This window comes from Macrotis lagotis, chromosome X (assembly GCF_037893015.1).
Source record: "Macrotis lagotis isolate mMagLag1 chromosome X, bilby.v1.9.chrom.fasta, whole genome shotgun sequence".
Classification (NCBI taxonomy): domain Eukaryota; kingdom Metazoa; phylum Chordata; class Mammalia; order Peramelemorphia; family Peramelidae; genus Macrotis; species Macrotis lagotis.
The window spans coordinates 398,407,171-398,430,432 of NC_133666.1; positions in this window are offsets into that span (position 1 = coordinate 398,407,171).

Below are 23,262 nucleotides of genomic sequence, written 5' to 3' on the forward strand. Positions count from 1 at the left end.
ATACAGATAGGATCTGGGGAGATGTGGTTCAAACAGAAATAAAGTTTATGAGGCACACATGATAGAAACATGGGATTGAGCAATATTTCCTATCTATTGGTCTTTGGGTATCCAAAAACGTTCCCACCCATTTTATTTTTGGTTTGCTGAGATAGACTGACTTTTCCAAGAGTATCACCTTGACTGACATTGTTGGATTGAATCAAGAAAATCACTAAATTACTATATTGGTCTCATTGGATTTGGCAGCTGTTGCTCAATGGTTCAGGGTTATTAACTCTGGTTGTTGATATGCCCTTTGATGATTCTTCAGACCCTCTAAATTTCTTATGACTTAGTAAATTCTATCTCTAAGTATTCATTTACCTAAGATCATGAAGAACAAACATAAAAGAAATATTGGTACCATGAATTCAAAGAAAAGTGCCTGCCACGTAGGGAAGGAGGGAAGTTGTTGTTCTTTCCCCTTATCCAGCTTCTGTTCCATCTTGCTTGCTTTAAAAACGACCCTGGATAAAAGTAAATGATTATCTACATGAATCTTAGTTTGTATTCTCTGTTCTAGCTCCTCACATAATTAGAAGTTTCTTCAGTACCAAAGTATATATCAGCCCCTCAATCACTCATTGTAGGAAGGAGGATCTTAAAACCTCTACATGTTTAATTGAAACCAGCATGGAATATAAGTTTCGCATAACTCACCAGGAAGGACACATTCTTAGAATTGTGAGAATGTATCCTTCCTGGTGAATGTGTGTGTGTATGTGTGTGTGTGTGTGTGTGTGTGTGTGAGAGAGAGAGAGAGAGAGAGAGAGAGAGAGAGAGAGAGAGAGAGAGAGACTTGGTCTTCATTTACTTATTCCCTTTATTCTAGTATTAATTTATAATTTGATCTTGTAATTTTTCCAATTATATTTTCTTATATTGTTTAATTATCCAAAGACAAAGGAGAAATAATTACTATTTTCAAACACTAAAATAAAGGCAAACACTAAGAAACTATAATAATCACTCGTGGCCCTAGAATAAAGATGAATTCACAGTTCCTTTTTGGTTGAAAGGTGGAGAACAACAGATATAGAATGTTGCATACATTTAGCTGCACATACTGTATTAGTTGACTTTTTGTAATTATTTTTCTTTATTAGAAGCAGCATGATATTAAATTGCAACTTGATTTCAGATCCAAGGAGTTCAGGATCTAAAGGATTTGACAGATTAAAGTTCTGTCTTAGTGAGACACATACTGGCAGTATGATCCCAGGCAGCTCCCCTAACCTCAGCTCTTTAGGTGACTCTATTAGGCAAGGGTGAGGAACTTTTTTTCTGCCAAGGATCATTTGGATATTTATAATGTCATTCATGGGTCATACAAAATTATCAATTTAAAAATTAGCCTGCTATATTTGTTCAAATACTTAATTAACTTAGCCCTAAAAAGCTCTGACTATCTCAGATGTATCCTCCCCTGCAATAAGTTTCAGGATTGATGCCTGCATTGATAAGAGAAGCCCACACCTACATTATTGAAATCATAGTTCAAATGTTTATCTTTATTTTACTTTGTTACAATGAAAAATTTTTGCTTACTTTATTACACTCCTTTGGAATGTGATATTACACCTTGTGAACAAAAGGCAATCGAGTTTTCAAGAAACAGTAAAGTTTTATTTCTCTTTGATTTAGTTATGATTAGATAGAAAAATAGATGGTAAGTAGATAGGCTATAGATATATAAACATATATATATATATATATACATACATATATATATATATACACGTATACCAGTTTTCTAATTTTCAATCCTAATTGCCTTTTCTCATTCTTCATCCTTCTTTACCTCTCTTTAGTCTTTAACAATGGTTAAATCTTTTCTGTTTTTATATTCTTTTCTTTCTAGGTTTTTGTGGCATTGCTTTTTTTATTTTCCTCCTACCTATCTGACTGAACTTTCTCAGTTTCTTTTACAAAAGAAAAAGATAGATATCCCTCAAGACACTGTTCTGAGTCTTTTTTCATCTCTCTACTTACTATTTCAGCTCCTAAGGATTCAATTTTCATCTCCTATGCTAATGATTTTCTCATCTTCTTATTTACCCAACATCTTTATCTTGATCTCTAATCTCACTTCCTCAAGTGATTATTGGCATCTCAAACTGAATACCCTGGAAATGTCTTGAACTCAGCATGTCAAAAGCTAAACTTGGTATTTGTTGAGAATACCACTGTTTTCCCCAGACATGCAGGTTGTCAATCAAATAGAACTGGTCTCTAAGTTGTGAATGCCTAAAGGTGAAACAGAACAGTCTAGAGTTAGAAGAGTCAGGAATTTGCTTCAAAGGTAGGGAAATGGCTTGCAAGCAAGGACACTGATATCTGAACCCCACCCCAAGAAGGGGAACCTGCTTTAGTGTGACCAAAACTCGATTCTCATATCTGTGTAGGGAAATGTAACCCTGGTAATGAAGAGTAACTGCAACAATAGGACAAGTTTAATTCAGAGCAGGGCTTCTTGACCAGAACACAGATACAGCAGGTGCTTGCCAGAGCTCAAAGAATACTTGGTGCTGGTCAAAGCAGTACATTAATTGTATGAATAATAATAATAAATCTGGGATTTTGCTGTGTCTGAGATCATCCAGAGGGTGGACTTGAAGGATTGTTGTCATGCCAAGCACAACTTGCTTCCTGAGTTTTAGCTTTGTGAAATAGGGTGTCTAGTAATATCTCAACAAGATTCACAATCTATGTTTTATTTCTGACTTCTCACTGTCTCTTTCCATCCATATCCAAATATGTTGCCAAATCCTGTTCATTTCATCTTTGCTATATGTATTGTATATGCCACCTTCTCTCCTCTGATACCACCATAACTCTAGTGGTCATTATCCCCTTACAGTCTTATCAATTCTTTTTAATTCTAGTTTCTTCCCTTTGTTAATCATTTGTTAATAATTCTGAATATAACTTACTTTTACATATTTATTTGCTTGTTGTCTCCCCAATTAGGTAATGTGCTTCTTGAGGTCAGGGACTGCCTTTTGCCTTTTTTTAGTATCTCAGTTGTCTAAGTGCAGTGGATAGAGCACTGCTCTTGGAGTCACGAGGTGGAGAATTTGAATACAGCCTCAGACCCTTGACTCTTATTAGTTATGTGATCTTAGGCAAATCACTCAACTGATTTGCCTCACATTCAGAACCATCTCCAGTCATCCTAATTCATATCTGGCCACTTGACCCCTATGACTCTGAAGATAAAATGAGGTGGGTGACTTAGCATAGCTCCCCTCACTCAAATCCAATTCATGTGCTTGTCATAGCATCACTTTCCTGATTTTGTGATCTTCTTCAAGAATGAAGGACAGGGGAAAAGCCAAGATGGCAGAGTGAAATCAGCATTTCCTGGAAACTCCTTCCCCAAAAAACTCCAAAAGGTGTCAAATTATGACTCTAGACAAAATTTAGAGGGACAGAACATACAAAAAGACTGAGTGATACAATTTCCCATTCCTAGATAAGTTAGAAATTCTGCAGGAAAGGTGTATTTCACTGGGTTGGAAAAGAGGCCCGGTCACAGTGCAGCGCTGTGCAGCACAGCATAGCACAGCCCAGTGATCACCAGGAACAACTTGAAGGGCAGTGAGAGAACTCTGTTCCACTAGAATGAGTGCAGTGTGAAGAGCACCAGTCTCAAAGCAGCCCTGCAGTGAGAACCTTCAGTGGGAATCTGGGAAAACAGCCTACACCTCCAGATCACAGCCCACAGACTGTAACAGGGCAGGAGGAGATTGTAGAAATCTATTTGCTCTCCTTGGGACAGGACTCTGCTGTTTTCCCACACTCAGATCCAGGTTGCAATTTGGCCTTCCATACTAAAATAGCTGAGCAGGGATCCTCCTCATAGCTCCAGGGCAGAGAGGAGCATCTGTAGTCATCTACATATCAAAGCACAGGCAAGAGAGAATAAGACCTTGGAGGAATAAAGGTCCTAGTTGGGTGTCCCAAAACTCCCAAAACCTTGGAAGTACTGTAAATTAGTCTTAGGCTGAGGAAATGATCAAACAAAAGAAAAAGAAGACACTAACCATAGAAAAGTACTTTGGTCCCATGGAATGTTCAGAAGAAGACAAATTTGAAGCCTCTGTATCCAAAACCTTTAAGAGAAATAGAAAATGGGCTCAGACTCTAAATGAGCTCAAAAAAGACTTTGAAAAGCAATTACGGGATGTGGAGGAAAAATTAGGAGGAGAAACGAGAGCAATGCAGATAAATCATGAAAACCAAATCAGCAGCTTGGTGAAAGAAACACAAACAATACTGAAGAAAATAATATGTTATAAGACAGTTTGTGCCAAATGAAAAAAAAAGTAAAAGAAAAGGCAAATGAGGAGAAGAATGCCTTAAAAAAGGCAGAATTGGCCAGCTAGAAAGGGTGATAAAAAAAGTCTCTGAAGAAAATAAATCCATCAAATTGAGAATGGAACTAAAGGAATGCAATGATTTTGCAAGAAATAAGAAAGAAATAAAACTATTTTTTAAAAAGTCCAAAATTAGAAGAAAATGTGAAATATCTCATTGGAAAAACAACCAACCTCAAAAACAGATCTAGAAGAAATAATTTAGAAAACATTGGACTACCTGAAAGTCATACCAGGAAAAGAACCTAGACTTCATTTTTTAAGAAATAATACAGCAAAATTTCCCTGAGATCCTAGAAGCAGAGGGTAAAATAGAAATTAAGGGAATTTGCCCATCGCCTCCTGAAAGAAGTCCCAAAAGAAAAACCTCCAGGAATAGCCAAATTCATAAACTCCCAAATCAAACAAAAAATATTAAAAGCTGCCAGAAATAAACAATTCCACTACCATTTCTCTATAGTCAGGATTACACAGGATCTGGCAGCATCTACATTAAGGGCTCATAGGGCTTGGAATATGATATTCTGGAAGGCAAAGATCTTGGTTTACAACTGAGATTCAACTACCCAGAAAAATGGAACATCCTCTTTCAGGGGAAAAGATGGACTTTCCATGAAATAGGGGAATTTCAAACTTTCCTATTGAAACAACTAGAGTTGAACAGAAAGCTTGATCTTTAAATACAGGACTCTGGTGAACCATAGAAGGGATGGATGAAAAGGATTAACTATGAGGAACTTAATGATAATGAACCGTTTGTTTCTCTACATGGGAAGAAGATATTGATATCTCATATGAGCTTTCTCATTAATAAGAGCAGTAAGAAGGAGCATATATATGGACAAGCCACAAGAAGAAGCTAAAAATAATGATATAATATAGTAAAATGTGGAGTGAATGGGTGATAAAGGAAAGTACTGGGAGGAAGAGGAAAAAGAAGGGGCTACGATATTTCACATAAGAGTTAAGAAAAAGCTTTTTCAATGGAGTGGAATGGGGGAAGGTGAGGGGGGGATGAATGAGCCTTCATTCCCATCAGAAATGGCTCAGAGAGGAAATAACATACACACTTAATAGTTCATAGAAATCTATCTTATCCTAGAGAAAAATGAGAGGAAAGGGACGAGATAAGTGGGAATGGGGGGGGGAAGGGGGAATAGGTGATAGAAGAGAGGGAAGAGTGTGGAAGAGGGCACTGATATACAATACAATTTTAGACAGGGACAGTATGAAAGGAGAGAGAGAGAGAAGAGAATAAATGAGAGTGGGGAGGAATAGAGTAGAGGGAAATATAGCTAGTAATAGTAACTGTGGGAAAAATATTGAAGCAACTTCTCTGGTGGAATTATGATAAAGAAGGAAATTCACCCCAGGGACAGAGCCATTGGAATCTGAACACAGATTGAAGTACATTTTCTTTCTCTTTCACTCTTCTTGAGGTTTCTTATCTTATTGGGGGGGTATGTTTTCTTTTATAACAAGATCATTGTAATAATATAAAATAAATAAACCAAAAAAAAAAAAAGAATGAAGGACAAACATTGATTGATCCCCAGCACTTAACACAGTGCCTGCCAAATAGCAGGTGGTTAATAAATATTTTCAGGCAACTTTCTGATTGGGGCAAAATATGGAACTTGCCAGTGTTGGAGCAATTATAGGAATATAAGAGCAGTAATTCCATCAGCTGAAATGGAAAATTTAATAGCAATTTATTCTGGGTTATTAGTGACTGTTTTAGACACAATGAGTTTGTAGTAAAAGTAAGGAGTTTGGAGGAGATACAGAGATGGCCTTTTAAACATCTAGCACTAGATCTTTGAACAGAGGCTTTGGACATTTGAGAGATACAGATTCAGGAATAATTTGAACAAATGTACTAAGTCCATTATGAGAATGGTTGATATTACCAAAAAAGGAGACCAGAAAAACCAAGTAGAAAAGTCTGTTTTGAATGACATAAAAATATGAGATGTGACCACACCAAAGGGTAACTGAAGTATAATGAAGATAAAGGTCATAGGAGTTGAGAAAAACTGATTGCAAGAGGCCATGGTGTTATAATGATTACTAATATGAATGTTTTAAGTTTTTAATGATGATAGCAGTGGAGATATGGAAAGATAGTGTATGCCAGGTATCAAAGTAATGGAGAAAAGTCAAGATTGTTCAGTACATTAGTGGGTGACAGTGATAATAATTAGAAAATCTAATAAAGGTATGCATTAATTTAAAACAAAATGTGTTTGAGTAGTTCTATACTCACAGCACAAAAATGTTTGGGAAAGCTGAATATGACTCTATATGCAAGCCTTCTGAGATGGCAGGGCAGTTAAAATTCTACAAATATAGAACCAACAGAGACAAGTAAATGTTCAGTTAACTAAAAGAATGATAATGATTGTAAGAGGAAGAAATGGAGGAGGAAGGGAATTTTGCTTATATGCAATAGTAATTTCATCTAACTCCGTTTTTTTCTGATAAGAACAATATGCATGCAGCCTATTGGAAAAGCAATGTTTGAGAAAGGATTTATGAATTACGCAATAAGAATAATAACTATGGCTTAATAAATACAGAATGAAAATAAAACAAACAAATTAGAATCAGTGTCTGAAACACTTGGTATTATCAATGGTTCTGAATCTATAACTTATCAGTAATTCTTAAAAAATAGACTACAAATTGTCAATATGAAATTGGTGATATAAAATATAAAAACAATGAGATACAGCAGCAATCACTAATGAGAAATCTGAAACAAGTTTTTAATAATCATAGCTTACATGCATTTCCTCTTATATTTTGGTAGCCAAGATGACCAAAGTGACGCTAGACAAAATATTCATTTCAGTGAGTATCAGTTGATGGCATATCCCTAATGAATTATGAATGCAAGAGAGAGAGAGAGAGAGAGAGAGAGAGAGAGAGAGAGAGAGAGAGAGAGAGAGAGAGAGAACAAAAGAAAGCTGCAGTGGAGAAAGTGACTACTAATGTCAATCATGACAAATATCAAATCATTTCCAAAATTATAAAACCTGCTTTCTTTAGGGCTTTCACTTTTTTCTAACTGACTATGACAAAGAGAATTTAACAACTAAAGGAAAAGAAACCAAGGTAAGTATTGTTGGAGTCATGTGATACTTGATATTCTCTTCACTTATTCAAAATCACAGACTTAGAGATTTTTATAGTTAGAAGGGATGTTAGCAGCTACTTAGTCCAAAGAAATCCAAAAAGGAATCCTAATTCTGACACACCAGGCAATCTATCAGTCATACTTGCAATGAATACTACTCCTCTATCCTGTGCTTATTAAAGTATCATATTATAATACTTTAGAAAATTTTTCTTGACATCAATCCAAATTTTGTCTCATTGCAACTTGCTATTTCTGTCCACTGGGGTGAAACAGTTAAAGTTAAATCCCTCTTCTAGATGACAGCTATCCCAGTCTTTGAAGGCATTTGTCACATTTACCCTGAGCCTTTTCTTCTCCAAACTTAACATACTACATGCTGTGAAATCTTCTTAGTCAAGAAAAAAAATTATCTCTAAAAGATATTTGTTCAAGATGTCAAGTGTACCTCAAGGACATTGTTCTCAGTTATTTGGCATCATTTTATCTGTATATAACATTGATCTGGCAGGAAATATCAAACCAACCATATGGTAAGCAACAGAAATGTAATTATAAATGCAAATGTATAGCAACTGAATAACACCACATTTTCAATCACAGGCAAAATTTACCTGTTTTAAAGTTCCTGAAATTTCTTAGAATTATATTTCTAAAGAGTATTAAGTTAAAGTGGGACAGGGCATGTCCTAGTCCCTATGTTCTATATAGATATTTCCCCCAAGGGAGAACAAGGAATACCTCAATAATTTGAACCTTCTGTCTAACACCAGGTGCTTCCATTTCGTAGGATATTTTTCTTAGATTGGGAAGAAGAAAGTCAGCATGAACTTATTTCATCTTTGAACTAAATGATCTGGATAAAAAGGAAGAAAATGTCCCTCCTGTTTCAGAGAAATGAACAAAAAGATTTCCATAAAAGGAAGTGAGAAGAGTTGAAATACACCTAACAGCATCATGAACAGTGAGTTCACAGAGGTGAATTCTGCTCAGAAGTGTTTCCACAGATATAAGACGAAGAAAACTCCTCATAAATCTACTGTTATGGAAGTGATTATTTGTTTATTATCAATAGTCAACACCTAAAGAGAAATGCACTGACAATATAGTCTAATCAGTACATTTGGTCTAACATTGCACATCCAAGCACATATATTCTAATGTATCATATTTGCAACATGCTAGAGTCATAATGATTGGTATGGTGCATGTTTAACTACATACATACATATATATGTACACACATATATAATTCTCTGGGATACATATTTTATCAGTCATAAAAAATTTGTATATTTTTTTTCATAAGTGGCTCTGAACTGAATGATAACAGCAGTATTTCTAGAACATCCTCTATTTTTTTAAATCTCTTGGCACATCATTAAGCAATTCTTGAGTCATCCTGAATTATTTACCTGAAATAATATTATGTGTGATGGTTTAGTTAATAATTCAAAGTAGAAAAGTGAACTAATAGGCTTTAGCTATTGTCTAAACTAAGGATGTAGGAGAAAATATTTATGAATGTCCTGGAATAGTCAGTGAACTAACTAGTATCTTGTTCACATTTTTTTAAAATGAAACCTAATAGATTAAGAAAATGACTCCACCTGCTTAGAAAGATTTTTTTAATAGTTCAGGAGTTGCTCCATGCAAGGAGAATAAGTTTCACATCTGACTTGGTGACAGAGAAATTGGATTTTAGTTCCAGCTCTGACACTTGTTAAGTGAGTTATTTTAGATAAGTTATTTAGTATCTCTTTTCCTCAGCTTTCTCATCTATAAAAATGGATGTAATGATACTATCTTTCTCATACAATTGTGAAATAATATTTTATAAAACATAAAATATTTTAAGTGCCATTATAACATGCTAAAAAGCTGGTGATTGGTTTTTGATATGTCACTGCTATACAAATTAGATGAGTTTGTGTGAAAAATCACCATCAGCATCAAATTTTAAAAGAGACAATACCACATACAAATGCTAAAACTCCAATCTGGGCTGTTCAAACAAGCTATCAGAACAACACAAAAAAAGTGAAATGGAAAAATGAAAAGGTATTGACCACAATCATAAATACTTCCTATAAGAATTACACAATGCTAATATTATCACGATGAGGAGATCAAAGAGTCCAGAACTCACCTAATCAAAAAACAAGCATTCATTAATGCTTGAATCTCAATTGTTAAGTGGGATTCATGAACTAAAGCAATGAATTCCTGCCCACAAGGAACATGTTTTATAGTGTAAACTTCCTTAGAGAGCAAACAATTGTTAAATTGTCAAATAAAATTACAGAGCAGCCTAGGACAGCATTGGTTTTTTGGATTAGGATATGAATTCTTTTGTAAACTATTCTGCTGAAGGACAATTGATTATTAACAGTAAAACTGAAGAACAGTGAAAGAAAAAAAACCAGAACACTTGGCATAACTATATTTGAGGAACATTTCTAGGAAACTGGCAGGTAAAAAAACCAAATGTATAATTGGACACCTTTGCCGACAATTCTATGGCAATCTAATGTCGCTAGTATGAGTACAACCAACACATGTGGATGCTAAAACATCAACTCCCAATATGATTTATAAAAAAAAGAGAGAGAAAAGACCCCAAAACAATCATAAAATCTCTTAAATGAGACATTCTACACTCTAAGGAATCTACACTGAAGGATTATTTTACAAAAATCCTCAAGGAAGTAAACGTGGCCAAATATATGCTTTTTCTCTTGTTCTCATTTCTCACCTCTGTTTCTTGATTTCTTCAATACTCAGTTTAAAGCTAACCTTCTGTATGAAGTTCTTCTCCTGCCCCTGATCATACATTCCCTTTGAATTATATTCTACTGACTATAAATATTTGGATATGTCTGTATGTATTGAACAGAGAGTTTCAGCTATATTTCCTTAATGTCTGAATGAATACTGAAATCTTAACTTCTCAGAAGTGAATACCAACCTTGTTTTCAGAGGGAAAATCAGAAACGGGAGGGGGATAAGAGCTTTAATTACTTGCTGGCTATCTTAGTTTGCCTTGCCCACAGAGTCTGCCTCAGCCATTTGTTTTGAGTTTTGTTCTGATTGGATACCACAGCATTTCAGTTAGTGGATAATTAACTAAACTGGTCTACAAAGCCTAGAAATAGACAGTATGATGAGTTTTACAGTTCTCTGTCATAAAGACATCACCCATATGCTCTCTAGAAAGTTTTATATTGTTAAATTGAGGAGATGGCCACAATATATTATAAACTTGTATTACTTATTGCACAAATAAATTTATTATCCCTGGAAATATGGTACATTTATTTGTTGAACTCTAAGATGAGATTATGTAGGTATACAAATATATATATATATATATGACTAAAATCTTTATACTTATATAATATGTATATATTAACACCAAAATATCTTCATTTTGTTGTATAGGTTTTCTCTAACTTTTGCTCTAGTGAATAAAATATGTACTATTTCTTTTTGATGTCATACTACATCTAAAGAGTTTTGGATGTGATGACTTCCAGGCCATCTTTCTTGATGTCATCTATAAAATATTTCAAGAATCAATTGAATCTCAGAGCCCTACTATTTTATGTTTCAAATATATCAAAGTGGTGCAGTGGTTTAAGATTTTTGTGTTATGTGTATTTGTAAGACTTTACCCATCATTTAGATCACATCTATTCATGTAGCTAAGAACCTATATAATGGATGAACAAAAGGGTCTACACAGTTCACATATGGAGGTTAGGGTTGAAGCATCAGAGACATTCTTAAAGCCTTGAAAATCCCCGGATGAAATAATAGAATGAAAGTTCCTTAAGTCCATAAACTATTTTGCAATTCACTGAAAACTCGCAGGCCTTTAGTAGGCATCTGCTGAATTGAATTACTGAAATCACTCTATTGTGGATTGATATTTTCCTGTTGGATATATTCACACAGGTGCAAACTCACTTCAAATAAGCAAGCAAATATTTATTAAGTATCTACTACTGTATATGACAGGCATTGTTCTAGATATCAGAAATATCAAAAGAAGATTGAAAAAAGCTATCATGTTACAGTGGAAAGAGTCCTGATTCTGGAATGTGAGATCTGGACACAAAACCTCATGTTTCTCATGTTTCTCATGCTTCTCATGTTTCTTCCCTATACAATTATAAACAAGTCTCTTGGCCCCATCATAGTTACCTATTTGTATAATAAAGTAGTTTGATGAAATGGCCTCTAAAGTTCCTTCTTGTCCATTACCCAAGTCATATACGTGTTTGTGTGTGTGTGTGTGTGTGTGTGTGTGTGTGTGTGTGTGTATGGTAGAAGAGAGATAAAATTCCATTGCAATTGACTTGTTATTTATTGGGAACTTAGAGACAGATGAGATAAGATAAAAGATAGCCAGTCCATTCTTCCCAGAGTCCCTCCTTGTCCACATACCTTTACAACACTGATCTCAGACTCATTGTCTTCATTCATTCTATTGTAAAGGACAACTTTTCCTAGTGATTTCAAAGCAGTCTACATTAATTAAGGATTGTAGTAGCATTCCAGATGAGGCAACCCTTCTACTACCCAGATATAGATCCAGACTTATGTAGCTTATTCTATTTAATAAGAGACTTTTTAAGACAATCTGCCTCTTATATTAAAGTAAGAACATCTATTTGCTATTTGAATTACAAATGTCAGGTTTAGGCAGTTGCATGCCTATCAAATAAAGACTAAATCTTTATACATATATAATATGTATGTATTGCCCCTAAAATATCTTCATTTTGTTATATAAGTTTTCTCTAACTTTTGCTGTAGTGAATAAAATAGTATTATTTCTTTTTGACAACATACTACATCTAAAGAGTTTTGGTTGTGATGACTCCCAGGCCATCATTCTTGATATAGTCTAATTTTTTTTTTATTTATGGAATAAAACAAGCATTTCTATAACATAGTATAATAAAAAACATGATTGTGCATAAAACCACAAATCTATGATTTACAACTTGACATTCCTCTCTTCTCTCTTTTTTTCATTTATTTTCTTCCAAATGGACATGTATATTTTTAAGTTACAAAATTTTCTTCCACCCTCCCCCTTCCCATCTCCATCCCCCACAGTGGTGAACTGTCAAATTTGTATTGTACATACATATTTTTGATAAACATGTTTACAGAATAGTTATTTTTGATATGAGGAATTAGGATTAAGGGAAACAGATACATACAAGATAATTTTGTCATTCCTTTTTAATAAATTATAGTTATCGTGCAAATTTACTTTTTCTCCCCTCCCCCCACATGCCCTATAGATGGCTACCATTAAACAGAAATATGAATATTTTTATATTTATCTTTACATATATAACTTCACTTTGATAACTTTGTAGCTGAATTGTCAACTAAATTATAGAAAAGTGAGTCAAATAATCATGATATTTAAAGTCACAGTGAAACAACCAGATCCAGATACATATACATAACAACCACCTATAAAAAATGTTATGATATATTTTATATGTAGACAATATCTTACCTCATTACCAGTTTCTTCCACTTTCAGTTTATGAATGGTATCCCTTTTATAAGAAATCTGCAAGGTCACAAAGCAGAGGATAAAATTACACTTTTGTGAAATCACTACAGAACTTTTGCAAAAGGCTATAAAGTGATAAATCTCGAATCAGAGCTTGTCCAAAAGTTGAAGTAGCTTTCAACTCATTTAAAAGTGCATCGCATTAATTTTGAGTAATCACAAAGATTTCAGTTCTGTCTACAATCCACTCTTTCTTTTCCACAATCACTGAGTACCTAAAAAAATATTTTTAATAATGTTTTGCTTTAATTTTAGAAGTAGGTGATTGTTGTATTTCTCTTAGAAAGAGAAATCATTTCCTAGTATATTAGAAGGATTTAAAATACTCCTACTGTATTATACATAGTCAGATTTGGGAGGATTCAGATTCATTATTTTGTTGCCACAGCAACTACTGATGTACATATTTTCTCAACTAATGTAGAATGATTCCTTTTCCCCCCTATAAGCTCTGGTTTGCTTATCATGGGGAGTTGTCAGAGCCATCCTTGTCACTCTTCTACTAAAGAAATTCCAATAGTATCCTATTCCTTCTAAGATAAAAAATATATTTTTTATTTTATATTATATATTATATTATGTATTATTTTTTCATTTTTATTTTTGAAGAACTTTACAAATATCTTTTTCCTAGCTTTCTAATTGCATAAGTTATCATTTCCATTTCTGTTCAATCCATCTATCTTTTCTACCTACTCTTCCCACAAATCCCAATTTTCACTCTCTATGCCATTGCACTGCCTAGCCTACATTTCAAGAATCTATTTTCTTCCCACTTTCCCCTTATAGAATCCATAGTATTGTTGAAGACATAGATAAAGCACCTTCTTCTTGAAATCTTTTCTAAATACTTCGTAAATTATTATATTTATTCATGTATATTTATAGTCTGTATTTCTTTATATACAATTACAATTCAATTTCCTTGCAAATAAGGATATTTCCTTCTTTATTCTTGTACCTTTTACATGGAGAAGTGACTAATTAATAGATTTATACTTATTTATTAATGTATGGAGAACTGATCTTAGTTTGAGTTTAAGTGATTAAGGGTTTAAGTGATGACAAGACAAACCAAAGACTTTGCTACTTGTACTATGAACTCTCTACTATGGCATCCTGCCTCTTGTTGATGGATTTGTTTTTTTGTTGTTGTTTGCTGGTGGTGATTGCTTGTTTGGTTTAGTTGCTTTGGGGTTTGAATCTGTGATTCTTCTGGTATGTAGAATTTCTAATGAGAATTATGTCTATCTAAATGCAGATATGCATCTTTTATTCAAATTTGTCAGGGGATCTATGAAGTTAAGTGCCTTGCCCCAGATCACATAGTCAACATGTTAGAGACAGAACTAGAACTTTGGTTTTTCTAACCTTGAGACCAGATTTCTGTCAGCACTCATTCAAAATAGTTTTGTGTTAATATCAACTTTTAATGTAAAACAATCCACATTTTCAATAAAAATTATACTTTTCTAATCTTCAGTAAAAGCATTCTTATGATAACTTCTTACCTTTTTAAATATATTTTAAAAGTACACTTTTAATTTTAAAGAATTTGAGATGCTCAAAAATGTCAACTCTATACCCCTAAGGAATCGACTTTACTCTATTTAACATTTACAAATATCGGTATAAATTCTATCCCCTCAAATTCCACACTCTACAATGTGTATGGGGGTGCAGCTAGGGTTGTTGGGAGATCAGTCAGATTGGTTTTGGGGAGCCAAAAAGTTGCCATTGTGGTCTCCAAAGTATAAGACATGGTCCTTTGGTCCATCTCTTACATTATAGAAAACATAAGAAGATTTAGAAATGGATGATACTATTTTATCTGTAAGGTTTGATGAAGTTTATGAAGTTTAAGCTTCCCCATAGGAGTGGTTAAAATGGTGCAAAAGGAACAGTAGGGAGGTCATTTCAGAAACCTAAGTGAGAGGTGAGCACAAGCAGTTCATATTGAGAGGGCTCAATGACAGTTAAACACAAAAGAATCAAAAAGGATGATGAGCAAAGGTATTAATATTTTGGAAGGGATGTGATGGGTTTTGTTGGAGATCTCTTTAACTTTAGATGACAGTGGTACATTCAAATTCTCTGCATTCCAACTCAGTCTTGACTTTATTGTTCACTTCTGCCTAATATCACATTCTAAGCAAATTTCTCCCCCTTCAAAATTTATCATATCCATATAGGGAATTATTGTATTACCTACTGAATAAATGCAAAGTTAAATGTGTAATTTTTTAGCTTCTCAAGCATAAGAATTTGCTGTACTTTTCCAATATTATCTCATAGGACAATCTTTGGCACATCCTCTCTGTGTCCCACCAGAATTGATTTATCTCTTTTTAACCCTATATTATACACACTTGTTTTTATGTGTTCATAATTGTATTTGGATTATATTCTTCATGCCCCTCCTAAATACACATGCACACACAACACATATGAAGAACCATGACTACTGCTATCTGTTAAATTGCTTTCCTTCATGCGAAACCCAGGTCAAGTGCCATTGTTGTTTGAAGCCTCATCTGATTTTCCAAGTCTGAAGTAATTGCTTCATTTTCAATTTGATAGGTGCTTTCTTTCCACTTACATTATAATTTATATGACAGTTATCTCTTGTTGCATCTATTTTTATCATTAATTCCTAGATTAGTGCCTCTTTAAATTACAATCTCCTACCAAACTTTTAGATTCACATGGACCATGTTTAACTTTGAGTGAATCCATCAATAAACTTTATCTTTGACAATTCTGCAACAGTTTTCCTGGTTAAAAAAAAACAACTACAATTAACACAAGACTAAAAGAACCCTCCCAGACAAGCATCTAATTAAGAAACTATTACATAGGATAGGTTTTATTGCACAGAAAAAGGAAAGGATCCACACCTAAGTTCATAAAAATTTATAGTACCACTCTAGATATAGCATCCTAGGTCTACTATGAAAGAAAGAACTCAAATTGGCTAGATGGTGCAGCAAATATTCTCTATTTTGACTCCCTCTTTCCTGAAAGACCTGGGCAATCCACATGATTATCAGTAACAGTAAGAGTCCTGCTTGTTAATCCAAATATTTTGTCATTGTTTTCCTCTTCTCTCCTGGTGACACCTCTTTCTTCTCTCTCAGAAGGACCACTCTAAAGTCTCTGATATTCTCTACCATAGAGCTTATTTCCCTCTGTTCCTTCTATGTCTTCATCTGATGCCTTTTGTTCCATGATTCTCCACAGAGACTGAAAAGATGAACAATCTGTTCTGTGGAGTTGCTCTCCTTCTTTATCTGACCAATTTCCTGGTGGATCTGTGACCCCTAAGAAGGGATGAGGTGATATTGCAATTCTGAAGCTGATGGTTTTAGCCAATAACAGAAAAAAGGGCCCTATCAGTAGTATAACATGGATTCTGGGTAAAAGCAATTCATATCTTGCCAAAAAATTTATATCTAGTCAAAGAAATAAACAGAGAAAGAGGAGAGTACCTCTCTCCATGTCAAAAACAAACCAATTAGATTATAGCAATAAGTATATATGTTGGTGAGAGGAAGTATGGCATAATTGATAGAGAGCATTCCCTTATAATCAGGAGGACTTGGGTTCAACTTCTGCCTTTGATATGTACCAGTTTTATAATGCTAAGCAACTGTTTAATTTCTCAATATGTTCAACAACTCTCTAAAATGTAGAAAAGTTAGCAACCTATATTGGTTGTTATGGAGGGTATCCCTCAATGTAGAAAATTATATATGTGTATACACTCTTCCCAAACTGTAAGAGAAGGAAATTGGTTCAATGGCAAGTGGACTATGCATTAAAATTATCATTAATATAACACAACCACTAATTTCAAAAATCTCTGCATTCTGACACTGTTGTCATTTACTCTGAACTTTTGGGGAATTATTTTCTTTTGTCTCTTAGCCATTCAGCTCCTAGTTTCTCAGGCTTCCTTCAAATCTGAGTTCAAACATAGCTTTCTGCAGAAAGCCTTTCCTATTCTCCCCATTCCTCCCTGTTAATGTACTTTCTTTTCAGAATGCCTTCATTATTCTGTATGTAACTTTTATGTACCTACCTATTTACATGTAGTCTCTTCCATTAGAATGGATGCTCCTTGAGAGATGAAACTGCCTTTTGGGTGGTGGGTGTATTAATTTGTGCTCCCACTTCTTTGTACAGTGCCTAGTTCCTGGTAAGTACTAAATAAATGCTTATATACAAACTGTCATATACAAGATAATCAGACATCTATATACATCCATTCATGGTCAATTAGGGCATCATTTAGTAACCAGTAAATTAATAATGCATCAATGTTGCTACTACATAATTTAGGGAGAAAAAGGAACAGTGGTTTTGGAGTTCAAAGACATTTTTGTCACTTGATCTCTGTTGGACTTTGATCAAGTCACCCATTAATCATCAATAAAATGAGAGAATTGGAGATCAATGGTCTTAAAATCAAATAGAAACAAGAGCCTCCAATTCATTCATAACAATCTCTACATAATAACTATTTAGTTTTAAATTGTAATATTTTCTATGTTTTAATTTTTTTACTTTTCTTCTTAATATTTCCTAATTTCATTTTAATTTGGTTCAGGTTATACTCAGGAGTGTTGCCAACATGTTTTTGATACCGCTGTACTAAATGACCTCTGTGGTCAATCTCAGATCTAAGTATAACAGCCAAACTCAGTGTTTGAAAAAGTTCAAGATCTTTCTTGTTCTGACAAATGTATATAACATAATTGTCTTCCAGAAGGATTCATCTCACATTATCTGAAAAAAAAAATGGTATCTTGTCTCTGTTAGCTATAATATTGATTTGAAATGGATATTATTTGGTATACTGACAAAAATAGAATACTCCTCTTCTGGGTATTTATATGTTTAGGTATTTCAAAGTCCTTTTTATAGGTTTTATAGGTTGACCAAACAGACCAAACATCTAGACTATGTATATAGCTGGAAAGAGAGTCTATAGCACTTCTCTATCTGTGTGGATGTATATGTCTACATATGTGCATATGCCCATCTTGAACAGAAGATACAAATGAATGATAGGTCAGACTAAGCCTGGAATAGTATGAGAGTAAACAGATTTGCCTATGGGAAACTGCAAAGTTCTTTTTTTTTTTTGTTGTCCCCCCAAGAAGTAAAGACCTATCTATTTAACTCCAATATGCTCTTGATGATGTACAGCTTTGAGTCATTAAATGTTACAACCTCCAATGAATTAAAACTCAAGATGTCTAAAGGGTAATAGTGAAAGTGAACAGGCAGTGACCTATAACATACAAGTAGTAAGAAAAGACACATCATGGATTTTATCAAAAGGAATGTATGATCAAAAATGGAGATGAATGGTCACAGAGTGAGAGCAACAAATAACTAATGGCCACCTTGCTTCCCTGGCATCTGTATGATGTCAAGAGAGTCTGAGGACAGTCCCTAGTGTGTCTAACACTCCTCCTGTGGAAGACTTAATTATATGATAACACAGTTGAGAAATGAGTAGAATGGACTGGCATCAGTGGGTTGGGCTCTGCATCGTTGGAGGGAATGCCAACACTGATGAGACCACAAATCCACTGAAGTAATGGAGTAAGGCAGGTGCGCAAAGGGAGGCAATACTCATTTTACAAATAGGTATACTTGAATAGATGTCATATGATACATCAGTGGTTGAGACTGCATTAACACTCAGACCTGCTCCCAAGTCAGGGAACTATCCCATAGATCATGCCACCCACCAGAAAGTTTAAAGCGAAAAGTACTGAATAAATGCACAGATAGTATATTTTGCTGTCAGTACTGCACAGCCCATTTTGGAAGTCCTGGGCACTCACATATTTCTCTCAGCTAGCAGGTTCTATTTAATTTATTGCAAATATATTCTTTATTATTTGTCCTCAGAGCACTCCAACATAATTAAATATACATTTAAAAATGTAAATTTTATTGAAAAATTTAGCTATATTTATAAATTTTCCTCTTAATATTTTGTGAAATATATATTGATTAAATTGTTGTCAGACATTTTTCCCAATTTAGAAAATGAGAACATTCTTTCAATTATTTTATATATGATTATTTTGCCAAGTACAAGATGCTTGAGGGATCAACATGCTTCTATTGTGTGTAATTTTTTGGTTTAACTTCTCTCAATTCCTTGTGATTGAGTTATTTATTTAATATCTGTAAAGTGGGCCCGTGCTTTTAAATGCTCTCATCAAACTCAATCCTTCTTGTTTTCTAAACCCAAGAACTTCAAAGATGGCAGAAATGCTAGGAATGAAATTATGAGTTTGTAAACTAACATTTCAGGTAGAGACCTCATTGTGCTACTATGATAGCATAATACAATGAAAATGGATGGAGAGATTTTTGAGGAATGCTGGTTATATAACATGTCCTTAAGTCATAATTTCAGTTACTTTCCAGTTCCTTGAAAGTGAGGATTGCCTCTTATTTATCTTTCTTTCCCCTTCCCAAGGCTCTCCCCAAAAGCCTATCATAGTACATTTCACAACAAAGTAGCTATGTAAAAGTTTGTTGAAGGAATGAAGAATGAATAAATAAAATAATGAATGAATGAACTGTAGCCCTAAAAGTTTTCTAGTCGACAGCACTTAACTATAATTATTCACACATTTTAATTTTCATTGTCTTACTCATACAGGATCAATATATGACAGGACAAACATCAATATAGTGTATGCTATTCTTTCATTTTTTGATTTGACTCCATTGAAGAACAATTCTCTAGTTGTAAGGAGCGAAATTTGTAACTAAGTGTTGATTTATTATAACAAAATTCAAATAACTTCAATGGCAAATAAATTCTCTTTATCCAAACACAAGAATTCTCCATAGACCACAGAGCTTGAGCATATCTCTATGCAATAAATGACACTGAGGAGAAGAAAAATAAATCACAGTCACTATGACATGTGATAATGAAACCAAATATAATTATAATACAAATAATAAATATTTATAAAGAAACAAAATATAACACATCTAAAATACAAACTGAGCAACATATAGAGTGATCTCTCAAGGAAGTGATAGGTTGTATTTATATGCACAATTGGTTCAACTATGATTGTGGACAATTTAGTCAAAAATGAGTACAATAAGCAAAAACATCAATTAGATCAGTAAAACAAGACAAAACAAAAACTAAACTTTTTGACTGAGTTTGGACTGTCTTGACTATGTACAAATGTGAATCTGCTATCTTCATGTGAAACAATGAAAATGAAAATGGTCTGAATTTTTAGCAAGGGAAGGACACAGTTAGCAAAGAGAAAAGCCTACAATAGGATAACAGGGGAAAAATATTTTCTTTTGGATTTAATTGGTTCCCTAAAAAGATAATTTTTAAAAATATTTTGATATAAAGTCAAGTCAAATTAGAAGAGGTAGATATTTAAAGGAATCAGATTTCTTTTTCCTAGTATTTCAGAAAGCATAGCAAACATCAGAGACTCCAATTTAAAAGTATCTTCACACATTCAATTTATCTAACAACAAACTCCCCAAACATTTCCATACTACCACTTAAAATAACTTTGCTCTTGGTTATTTAGGCTAAAATCAAAGCTATCTCTCTATTATTAAAAAATGAAGAACCAGAGGAATGCTAGAGAATAATCAATAACAATTTTTGCAAACATTTTTGCAATTTTTTAATATTTAAAATGTCATACAAATGTCAATTATTACATTACTAATATTTAATGTTTAAAAAATGAGGGTGCATTTACACTTACATACATGCTTAAAGTTGGTATATAAGCTATTGAGAGAACTAAGTACAGGAATTGATTGCCTGGAATGTGTATTCCCCTTCCATCTTTCATAGTTTCATCTTTTCCCCATTCAGTTTAAGTTTATTTAAAGATATCCTTGATAATTATTTTGGTTATCTTTTAGCTAGGTAAGTAAATTGTGAGCGGAAAAGGTGGTTGCTTGCTTCGTTCCTCTAGTCCCTGAGTATGTCTTATTTGTACTTTCACATCTTTTATATATACTACCTTCTCTTCACTCATTCAGCCACCACCTCATATCTCTTTCCACTTTAACCTGCTGCTGCATGAATTGTTAAAGTGATATCTTTTTTAATTATAAGTCTGTCCATGTCAGCTGCCTTACTCACTAAATTCCAGTCATTTCCTATTAGCCTCAAAATGAAATTTTTGAGAGGATGGCATTTAAACTCTTCACAACCTGGACCTACCTTTCATGTATTCTTATATTTTACTCCCTTTGACACATCCTGTGATCCAGTCACAATGGTCTATTTGCTGTTCCCCAATTCTGTCTTTATACTGAGAGTCCCTCTGTACCTGAAATGTTCCCCTTCTCAATGCAGTGTCTTATTTTCCCTGACTTTCTTAAAAACTGAGTGTAAAGCTTACTCTATAAATGGCCTTTCTAAGGTCCCTCTAGCTGCTATTGATCCCCTTCTCCTCCAATATTGATTGCTCTTGCTCTCTCTCTCTCTCTCTCTCTCTCTCTCTCTCTCTCTCTCTCTCTCCCCCTCTCCCTCTCCCTCTCCCCCGTCCCCTCCCCCTCTCCCCCTGTCCCCCTTCCCCTCTCCCTCTCCCTCCCCCTCTCCCTCTCCCTCTCCCTCTCCCTCTCCCTCTCCCTCTCCCTCTCCCTCTCCCTCTCCCTCTCCCTCTCCCTCTCCCTCTCCCTCTCCCTCTCCCTCTCCCCTCTCCCTCTCCCTCTCCCTCTCCCTCTCCCTCTCCCTCTCCTTCTCTGTGTCTTTGGCTCTCAGTTGAATGGGGGGATTAGTAATAGACAACAGACAGTTTTATTTGCCCATAATAGAACACATATTAGCCATCACATAATTGATACAATAAAGAATCCTATTGGGTTATTACTTGTATTTATTTTTAAAAAATTGGATTCAGTAGTGCAAAATGCCACTCTAATGGTTTTCTTCCAAAAAAAGTATATCACTTAACAAAGATTGTTCAATACTCAAACCAGCAATATTAGGTGATGCATTTTAATTAGAGATCTATGTTTCTCAAAGGTGATTACCAATTGCTTGTGGAAAGTGAATAATATAAGGTAGAGAAGGACCCTTAAAGATTGGGAGATTCTCTAGATACTATTTGTGGATGACATAATACTGCTTGCATACAGTCCTGGAATATAGAAGTTTCCTGGAAAAAGTCCATAACCACTCAAAAGAGATTACTCTAACCATTCATACAACAAAATAAACAAGTGGATCAAAGATATCTATTGACCTAATTATTTTGACATAAAATTAAATTAACAAACTATAAATTTCAACTGCTATCTCCCTATCATCTGTCTATCTATAATGACTAGTCAATGGAAATAGATTATGAGTTGGAATAAAAATTAGAAAGGAGGAGAACCAGCTGAATTACTTTTAGAAACTACAAAGCTCCTTTAACAATCATAATCTTCTCCCAGAAACAAATGACCTTCTTTTTACTATGAGCATTCTACTATTACTTGTGGCATATTACTATTAGCTTTGGAGAACATTACAATCTATAAGGATTTAAAATTGATTATCCTTCAGAAGGCATTAGTTCTAGAAGAGCTCAGTAGGTATGAGTAGGAAATGAGAGTAAGTAAATACGAGAAATAAGTTAAAGATATCATTAGACAAATGATCCAATAAAGATGGGCTATTCAATTTCCAAGAGAAAGGGTCCAATAGATTGTAACCTCTCTACTTCTTTGGAATCTGACTTGTTGGTAAAGTAAAGAATGTTCTGAGAACACTGGATAGAACCCGGTAGTCAGTTCATGGAAAGACATGGGTAAGAATCAAACAGAAGAAACAGTAATGAGAAAATTATGATCTACATCAGCATTTACATGGATGATATCACAGATCTATTGGAATCTTTGAATTAAAAATGTATTGCTACTCTATATCCCAGTTAAAAAATCTCACCAGGACTCATCAAATAGCATTGGATGGTTTAGATGATCATTTCATCTTTGAAAGCTCAGCGAGAAAGTGATACCCATCATAGATTATTTTTCTCAGCAACACAGAAGAAGAAAGATAAAATTTGTATTTAAGT